Below are 10691 nucleotides of genomic sequence, written 5' to 3'. Positions count from 1 at the left end.
CTTGTGGCAGCCTCAAAAATCTCTCAAATGCCTTTGGGGTCATTGTTTCATTGTATTGTTGGATAGGATCTGGCTTCCTTCCATCCATACTATTTAAAAAAAATTTTTTTGAGACATCATCTCACTCTGTCACCAAAACTAGAATTCATTGTTCTTAAATTCTGCCTTCCATAAAGTACTAGACATGGACATAATTCAGCCAAGTTATTTGTCACTTTTAAGAAGGATAATGGTCTTCCAGCCCTCCAGGCTGGAGTGCAGTGGTGCCATCTCAGCCCACTGCAAACTCTGCCTCCTGGATTCAGGCGATTCTCGTACTTCCGCCTCCTGAGTAGCTGGGATTACAGGCATGTGCCACCACATCTGGCTAATTGTTGTATTTTTTAATAGAGATGGAGTTTCACCATATTGGCCAGGCTTTTCTAAAACTCCTGGCCTAAAGTGATCCACCCACCTCAGCCTCTTAAAGTGCTGGGATTACAGTCATGAGCCACCACGTGCCCAGCCTATGCATACTACTCTTATGCCACACCTTTCGTATTGTCTAACATACCATCTTATTCTTTACTATCTGGCTAGGCTGAGAATTTTCTAAATATTTAAGTTATGCTTCCCTTTTGTGTATAAATTATAAACAGTTATGAGAAGCCATGCAACATCTGGAATTATTTCCTGCTTAGCAATACCTTACCAAAACTAGAATTCATTGTTCTTAAATTCTGCCTTCCATAAAGTACTTGACATGGACGTAATTCAGTCAAGTTATTTGCCACTTTTAAGAAGGATGGTCTTCCTCCCTCCAGTTTCCAGTAAGACATTCCATTTTTCTGCCTAAGACCTCATTGAAATGGCCTTTATCATTCTTATTTCTACCAGCATTCTGATTACAACTATTTACATCTCTAAGAAGAGTGTAACTCTCCCTACAGTTCTTCTCTTTTTATCCTTCACCAGAATTTCCATTAATGCTGTGCTCATGACAGTCTAGGCTGTTTTTAGCAACCTCCAAATTCTCCCAGCCTTTATCCATTACCTAGTGCAAAGTTGCTTTCACATTTTTAGGTATTTGTTGTAACAACATCCCTGTTTGTTAGCACCACTTTCTGTCTTAGTTCATTCGTGGTGCTATAACCAAATACCCAAGACTGGGTAATTTATAAACAATAGAAATTATTTTCTCACAGTCCTGGAGGCAGAAATTCATAATCAAGGTGTCAACAGGTTCAGTGTCTGGCAAAGGCCTGCTCGTCATAGATCAGGATGTCTAGGTGTCCTCACATAGGAGAAGGGATAGAAGGGCAAAAGGAGGACTGCATTCTCACATGAGAGAAGAGTGAAAGAGGTAAACTTGCCCCCTCAAGTTCTTTTAAAAAGCACTAATCAGTTTATGAGGGTGGAGCTCTCATGGCCAAGACTCAAACAAAATCATAGATGAAACAGGAGACGTTAAAATAAATATCACAGAGTTTAGAAAGATGAAAAGATACTTTTATGAAAAATTTTATGCCAACAATTTGAATAATTTGGAAGAAATAGATCATTCGTAGAAACATATAATCTATCAAGACTGAATCACGAAGAAACAGAAAAATCTCACTAGAAGTGTAACTAGTAAGGAGATTGTACTGGTAATCAAAAATCTCCCAACAAAGCAAAGCCCAAGATCAGCTGGCTTCCCCAAGGAATATCAAACATTAAAAAAAAAAAAAAAAAAAAAAAAACTTGAAGTGGAGAGAACACTTTCAAACCTATTTTATGAGTCTAGCTTTGGCCTGATAACCAAGTCAGAAAAGATACTACAAGAAAATAAAACTTCAGGACAATATTACTGATGAATATAGATGGAAATATCCTCACCAAAACATTAGAAAACAAAATTTAACAGCACATTAAAATAGTTGTACTTTACAACCAAGTGGGATTTATCCCTGGGATGCAAAGATGTTTCAACATATGAAAATTAATTAGTGTGATATACCACGTTAACAAAATGAGGATGAAAATCACTTGATGATCTCAATAGATGCAGAAAGAGCATTTGACAAAATTTGGTATCCTTTCATGATGAAAATACTCAAAAAAAATAGGAATAGAAGAAAATTACCTCAACATAAGATGAGTCATGTGTGAAATGTCCATAGCTAACATCATACTGAATAGTAAAAAAGTGGAAAGCTTTTTTTCTAAGATCATGAAGAAGAAAAAAATGCCCATTTACCACTTTTATTCAACGTAGTTCTAGAAGTACTAGCCAGAGCAACTAGGCAAGAAAACATAAAAACATAAAAAGAATGGAAGACGTAATATCTCTGTTTATAGATGACATCATCATATACATAGAAGACATCATCATATACATAGAAAATCCCAAAGATTCCACAAAAAGCCTGTTAGTACTAATAAGTAAATTCAGCAAAGTTTTGGGATCCAAAATAAACAAAAAATCAGTTGTGCCTCTATACTTTAAGAAAAAACAATCTAAAAAGGAAATCAATAAAGCAGTCACATTTCCAATAGCATCAAAAATAATAAAATACTTAAAAATAAATTTTTTGAAGGAAATGAAAAATTTGGACACTGAAATCTACAAAACAGTGCTGAACGAGATTACAGAACACAAATAAATGAAAAGACATCCATGTTCGTGGATTGGAAGAACTAATATTGCCCAAGTATCCATACTACCCAAAATGGTCTATAGATTAACAAAATCTCTACCAAAAATCTCACTAATATTTTTTTTCAAAAATGTAAAAAAATCCTAAAATTTATGTGGAACCACAAAGGAACTTAAATAAATAAAACAGTCTTGATAAAAAAGCTGAAGCTGATGACCTCACATACTCTAATTTTAAAACATATTGTAAAGCTACAGTAATCAATATGATATGGTACTGGAATAAATTCAGACCTATAGACCAAAGCAACAAAATAAAAGAGCCCAGAAATAAACCCATAAATAAACCCATGTATATGTGGTCAAAGAATCTTCTGCAAGGGTGCCATAGAGAAAAGATAGTATTGCAAAATGATACTAATAAAACTGGATATGCACATGTAAAAGAATGAAATTGGACCCTTATCTTGCACCATTCACAAAAATCAACTCAAAATGGATTAAAGACTTAAATGTGAAATCTAAAACTATAAAATTTCTAGAAGACAACATAGGAGAAAACTTAGTAACATCAGCCTTGGCAATTATTTCTTAGATCTGACACAAAAAGCTTAGGCAACAAAACAAAAGTGGGCAAGTGAGAGTATGTCAAGCTACATCAAAGCTTTTGCACAGAAAAGGAAAAAAATAATCAGATTGAAAAGTCAACCTATGGAATGGTAGAAAATATTTGCAAAACCATGAACAGAATGAAGAATCTGTTATATCTGATATGGGGTTAAAATCCAACATATATAAGGAATTCCTACAACTCAACAGTAAAAGAACCTCCCCCCTGCCAAACACACACACACACACACACACACACACACACTAAAGTAGGCCAAGATCTTTGACACACAAGTGGCCAAGAAGTATATGAAAACATGTTCAACACCATTAATCATCAGGGAAACATAAATCAAAACCACATTTAGATATCACTTGTACCTGTTAAAATGAACATGACAAGAAAAATTGAAAGTAGGTGTTGGCAAGAAAGTGGAGAAGTTGGAATCCTTGTGCACTGTTGGTGGTAATGTGAAATCTTGCAATCACTAAAGAAGCAGTGTGGAGGTTCCCAAAACAATTAAAAATAGTGTTATCATATAATTGAGCAATCCCACGTCATCTAAAGCAATTGGAAGCAGGATTTTAAAGAAATATCTATACTTCTGTGTTTATTACAGGATTGTTTACAATAGCCAACATCAATAGGTGAATGGAAAAATAAAATGACTCTTTTTTTTTTACTTAAAATAATGTCTGAGGGATTCATTCATGTTGTTGAGAGTCTCAGTAGGGTTTTTTGTTGTTGCTGTTAAATTGCTGAGCAGTGTGAATATGATACAAACATAATTTGTTTTTCTACTATCCTCTAGATAGACATTTGTGTTCTTTGCAGTTTTGGCTACTATGAATAAATCTGCTATGTAAATTTATGTACAATTCATTTCATGAGCATATGCTTTTAATTTTCTTGGATAAATGCCTAGGAATTGCTAAGGCATGGACAAACCATATGTTTAAATTTATAAAAAATGGACAGTTTTCCAAAGTGGTTGTACCATTTTTTACTCCCACTCACAAATTTTGAGAGTTTTATTTATTCTACATCCTTGTAAATATTTGTTGTTGTCACTCTTTTATTTATTTATTTATTTTTATTTTTTGAGACAGAGTCTTGCTCTGTCACCCAGGCTGGAGTGCAGTGGTGTGATCTCAGCTCACTGCAAGCTCCACCTTCCGGGTTTACACCATTCTCCTGCCTCAGCCTCCTGAGTAGCTGGGACTACAGGGGCCTGCCATCACACCTGGCTAATTTTTTATATTTTTAGTAGAGACAGGGGCTTCACCATGTTAGCCAGGATGGTCTCGATCTCCCGACCTTGTGATCCTCCCACCTCGGCCTCCTAAAGTCCTGGGATTACAGGCATGAGCCACCACGCCATGCCTTGTTGTCGCTCTTTTAAAAAATGTTTTGTTTAGCAATTCCTGGATGACTAATGAGAATTACCATTTTTAATGTGCTTATTTGCTGTTCCTATATCTTTTGTAAAATGCCTTTCAAGTTAATTTCTTTTTCATTTTCCATTTGGTTGATATTTTCCTATTGATTTTTGGAAGTGTTCAGTATATTCTAGATATGAGTCCTTTGTCAGCTACTTATTACAAGTATTTTCTTCCAATCCTTGGTTTGCTTATATATTTTAACATGTTTTAAAATAATATGTCAAGTATTTTATTTAACATATAAATGAGGTAACTGGTAAGATTTTTTTTTTTTTTTTTTTTTTTTGAGATGGAGTCTTGCTCTGTCTCCAGGTTGGAGTGCAATGGCACAATTTCGTCTCACTGCAACCTCTGCCTCCTGGGTTCAAGCGATCCTTCTGCCTCAGCCTCCCGAGTAGCTGGGACCACAGGTGAGTGCCACCATGCTCAGCTAATTCTTAGTTTTTCAGTGGAGACAGGGTTTCACCATGTTGGTCTTGATCTCCTGACCTCGTGATCCACCCGCCTCGGCCTTCCAAAGTGCTGTGATTACAGGCGTGAGCCACCTCAGCCGGCCACTGGTGAGAATTTTTAACTGGTTCATATGAAATTTTGGATTAGTCATTCTGCAGGGGATTGATTTCAGCACTCCTTGTGAATTCCAGAATCCATGGATGCTCAAGTCCATTGTACAAAATGGTGTATTTGTGTATAACCTGCATGCATCCTTCCATATACTTTAAATCATATTTACATTACTTATAATACCCAATGTAGATGCTCTACAAATAGTTGTTATACTATATTTTTAAATGAAATATGTATTATTTTATGGTTGTATTATTTTTTATTTTAAAAATATTTTCTATTTGTAGTTGGTTGAATCCACTGATATGGAACCTGTAGATACAGAGAACTAATTGTGTAGAGGTTTATATTCTCTACTGAACAAAATTCATTTTCATTATTATGAACCAAGATCATTTTATTGCTAAGAATTATTTTAAAGGCTATTGGTTTTCTACAAGTTAATCACTACCTCTGTGGAGTTACATAATTACCCAGTCAATAGAAAGATGAGAGTTTCATGCCCCTGTAGAGTCAAATAATTTTTAGGGGGTCTACTAGGCAATGCCTAGTACTCCATTAAAAAAATCCCTGGCACACTCTTTGGTCTATTTTCAAGTCTTGGACATTTTCTTTCCAGCAGTATTTCCCTCTCTAATTCCCTATGACCATCAATAATCTTAAAGATTATTATTTTTTCCCTTTTATTTTTAGTTGACATATAATAAGTGTACCTATTTGTAGGATTCAGAGTGGTATTTTGATACTTTTATACATCATGTAATTATCAAAGAGGGTAATTAGCATATTCAACCCCTCAAACATTTACTATTTCTTGGTGTTGTGAACATTCAAAATTCTCTCCATCTAGCTTTTTGAAAATACGTAATAAATTATTATTAACCATATGTACTGTACAGTGCTCCAGAGCACCAGACTCATTTTTTTATCTAGCTGTAATTTGGTATCTTTTAAATGGTCTCTCCCCATTCTCTCCTCCTCCTTACCCTTCCCAGCCTCTAATACTCAGTTGTACTCTATACTTCCATGGACTCAAAACAGTTTTCTTGTTTTCACATATGAGTGAGAACATGTGATATTTATCTCTCGGTGCCTGACATACATTGCTTATCATAATGTTCATCAGGCTTACCCATGTTGCCACACTTGACAGGATTTTATTCTTTTTTATGGCTGAACAGTATTCCATTGTGTATATATGCCACACTTTGTTTATCCATTCATCCATCAATGAATATTTAGGTTGATTGCATATCCTAGCTATTATGTATATTAAGTACTACAATAAACATGGCATTGCAGATATCCCTCTGAGATACTGATGTATTTTCCTTTGAATAAATATCCACAAGTGGGATTGCTGGATCATATGGTAGTTACATTTTCAGTTTTTTGAGAAACTACCATACTGTTTTCCACAATGCTGTATAAATTTACATTTCCACCAACGGTGTATGAGCTCCATTTTCTATGCATTCTCACCAGCATTTGTTATTTTCTGTCTTTTTGTTAATAGCTCTTCTAACTGGGGTGAGATGATATTGAGCCTGGAAGACATTATGTTAAGCAAAGTATGTCAGGCACAGAGAGATAAATACCACATATTCTCACTCATATGTGAAAACAAGAAAACTATTGATTTGCTTTTCCCTGAAAATGACGTTGAGCATTTTTTTTATGTTTGTTGGTTATTTGTATGTTTTCTTTTGAGAAATCTCTATTCAGTTCCTTTGCCCACTTTTTAAAGTGACTTTTTATTTTTATTTATTGCTATTGAGTTGTTTGGGTTCCTTGTATATTCTGGATATTAGTCCCTTGTCAGATGAATAATTTGCAAATATTTATTCCCATTATATAGATTGTCTTTTCACTTTATTGATTGTTTCCTTTGTTGTGCAGAAGATTTTCAATTTAATACAGTCCTATTTAACTATTTTTGTTTTTGTTGTCTATACTTTTTAATTAAAGTCTTAGGCATAAAGTCTTTGCCTAGACTAATGTCCTGAAGTGTTTCTTCTGTTTTTTTTCTCTAGTAGTTTCATAGTTTTGTGTTTTGTGTTTAAGTGTTTAATCTATTTTTAGTTGATTTTTGTACATATTGAAAGATAGGGATCTAGTTTTATTCTTCTGCATATTGATATCCAGTTTTCCCCATACCATTTATTAAAGAAAATGTCCTTTCCCCAGTGTGTGTTCTTGGTTCATTTGTCAAAAATCAGTTGACTGTAAACATGTGGATTTATTTCTGGGTTCTTTATTCTGTTCCATTGTTCTGTGTGCCTATTTGAATACCAAGACCATGTTATTCTGGTTCAGTTTTTTTCTCTTGCTTAGTATTGCTTTCACTATTCAGAGTCCTTTGAGGTTCCACACAAATTTTAGGATTGTTCTTTCTATTATCATGAAGAATGTCATTGATATTTTGATAGGGATTGCACTGAATCTGAACATTGCTTTAGACAGTATGGTCATTTTTAACAATATTAATTCTACGAATCCGTGAGCATAGGATGTCTTTCCATTTGTTTGTGCCCTCATTTTTTTTTTTTTTTCATCAGTGTTTTGTAGTTTTCATTATAGAGGTCTTTCATCTCTTGGTTAAATTTATTTTTAGGTATTTTGGGTAGATATTGTAAAGGCGATTGCTTTCTTAATTTCTTTTTCAGTTACTTATTGGTGTATAAAAATTCTACTGATTTTTGCATGTTGATTTTGTAGACTGCAACTTTACTGAACTTGTTTATCAGTTCTGAGAGGGTTTTGGCAAAAGTCTCTAGACTTTTCTACATATAAGATCATGTTGTCTGCAAAGAGGGATAATTTAACTTCCTCTTTTTTCAATTTGGATGACTTTTATTTCTTTATCTCGCCTAATTGTTCAGGCTGCCAGTATTGGAATATATTGAGTAAGAGTGGTAAAGTGGGCATCTTTGCCTTGTTTAAGTTCTCAGAGGAAAGACTTTCAGCTCTTCACCATCGAGTATGTTAGCTATTTACTTGTCTTATATGGCTCTTATTATGTAGACATATGTTCCTTCCATGCCTAATTTGTTGAGGGTTTTTATCATGAAGAGATGTTGAATGTTGTCACATTCCTTTTCTGCATCTATTGAGCTGATCATATGGATTTTGTCCATCATTCTGTTGAAGTGATGTATCACATTTATCAATTTACATATGCTGAACCGTTCTTGCATACCGAGATAAATTCCACTTGTTCGTTTTGTATAATTCTTTTAATATGCTGTTAATTTGATTTGCTAGTCTTTTGGTGAGGATATTTGCATCTATATACATTAGGGATATTGCTCTGTACTTTCCTCTTTTCTGTTTTGTTCATGTCTGGTTTTGGTATCATGGCAATGCTGACTTGTAGAATGAGTTAGGAAGAATTCTCTTCTCTTCCATTTTTGGGAATAGTATGAGAATTGGTGTCCTTTAAAAGTCTGGTAGAATTCGGTGGTAAAGCCATCTAATCCTGAGCTTTTCTTTGTTGGGAGACTTTCCAGTACAGATTCAATCTTGTTACTCATTACTAATCTGTTCCGATTTTCTATTTCTTTCTGGCTTCAATATTGGGAAGTTGCATATGTCCAGAAATTTATCCATTCCTTCCAGGTTTTTAAATATTTAGCTTGTAGTTGTTTCTAATAGTTTTTAATGATGCTTTAAATTTCCATAGTATCAGTCATAATGTCTCCTTTTTTGTTTCACTTATTTGGATTCTCTCTCTTTTTTCTTGGTTAATCTAGCTAGTGGTTTATCAATTTTGTCCATCTTTTCAAAATACAACTTTTCATTTTGTTAATCATTTGTATTGTATTTTTTGGTCTCTATTTCATTTACTTCTCCTCCTATCTTTATTGTTTTCTTCCTTCTACTTTCAGTTTGGTTTGTTCTTGCTTGTCTAGTTCCTTGAGGTGAATTTTTAGGTTGTTTATTTGAAATCTTTCCACTTTCTAGTGTATGTATTTATTGCTATAAACTTCCCTCCTTGTGCTACTATTGCTATAACCCATAAGTTTTGGTATATTGTGTTTTCATTTTCATTTATGTCAAGAAATTTTAAAAATTTAAATTTGTTCTTAATTTCTTTATTGGCCCAAAGGTTGTTCAGAAGCATGTTGTACAATATCCATGTATCTGTACAGTTTCCAAAGTTCCTCTTGTTGTTGATTTCTAGTTTTATTCTATTGTGATTTGAAAAGACTTGACATGCTTTCAGTTGTTAAAAATTTGTTGAGACTTGCTTTGTAACCTAACATATGGTCTATCTTGGAGAATGTTCCATGTGCTGATGAGAAAAATGTGTATTCTGCAGCTGCTGGATGAAATTTTCTATAAATGTCTTTTAGATCCATTTGGTCTAAAGTACAGTTTAAATCCAATGTTTCTTCATTGATATTTTTGTCTAGATGTTGAAGTTCTCAACTGTTGTTTTAGTAGGATCTCTCTCTCTTTTTAGCTCTAAGAATATTTACTTTATATATCTGGATGGTCTTGTGTTGGGTGAATATATATCTTTATAATTGTTGCTTCCTTTCACTGAATTGATCCCTTTGTCATTAAATAATGACCTTCTTTGTCTCTTTTTATGTTTTTGCCAAAAAGGGGATATGCACATTAGCCCTGCCTCCTATCTGCCATCTTCTTCAAGTGCATTTTGTGTGTTTTCATGATAGTAGATTTTCGTTTTTGCTTTCAGGTATAGGACTCAAGCATTTCTTTTCTTTTCTTTTCTTTCTTTCTTTTTTTTTTTTTTTTTGATACAGAGACTGGAGTGCAGTGGCGCAATCTTGGCTTACTCACTGCAAACTCCGCCTCCCGGGTTCATGCCATTCTCCTGTCTCAGCCTCTCAAGTAGCTGGGACTACAGGCACCTGCCCGGCTAATTTTTTGTATTTTTAGTAGAGACAGGGTTTCACCATGTTAGCCAGGATGGTCTTGATCTCCTGACCTCGTGATCCTCCCGCCTTGGCCTCCCAAAGTCTTGGGATTACAGGCGTGAGTCACCGCGCCCGGTAGGACTCAAGCATTTCTTATAGGGTTAGTCTAGCGGTAATAAAAAAATATGGAATGCTTTACAAATTTGCATGTTATCCACTCACAGGAGCTATGCAAATCATCTATCATTTTAATTTTAGTATACGTGCTGCCAAAGTGGTCACTAAAGCTTATTCTTGACCACACACAAAAAAGTCAAGTCCCAACAGATATTGCCAGATTACTTATTTAGGAACACTTGTGGTGTTAATTATATGTGTCTCATTGATTTTTTCCATAAATCTAGAGTTGTATAATATACAGTAACTACTAAGTCTAAAGGATTTATTTCATCTCAAAATATTTATAAGGCTTCTTGGATTGGAATTCTTAAGTCATTTATTAACTGCTAGCTGTGAACCAAATATTCCCGGCCCAAAAAATTATACCTTGAAATCCTAACTCCACAAAT

The 10691-nt window shown here is 34.3% G+C and overlaps 1 non-coding gene across 1 annotated transcript; it reads right to left on the bottom strand.

Annotated features, from left to right (window-relative positions):
- Positions 1–10301: 10301 nt before the first annotated feature.
- LOC112619882 lies at positions 10302–10404 on the bottom strand. The gene has a single exon (XR_003118366.1). It is a non-coding gene; the product is annotated as a U6 spliceosomal RNA (small nuclear RNA).
- Between the last annotated feature and the right edge of the window lie 287 nt (positions 10405–10691).

The sequence above is a fragment of the Theropithecus gelada genome, chromosome 2 (assembly GCF_003255815.1).
Source record: "Theropithecus gelada isolate Dixy chromosome 2, Tgel_1.0, whole genome shotgun sequence".
NCBI lineage: Eukaryota > Metazoa > Chordata > Mammalia > Primates > Cercopithecidae > Theropithecus > Theropithecus gelada.
The sequence above is the reverse complement of the archived record's forward strand: the minus strand, read 5'-3'. Positions and strand labels throughout refer to the sequence as shown.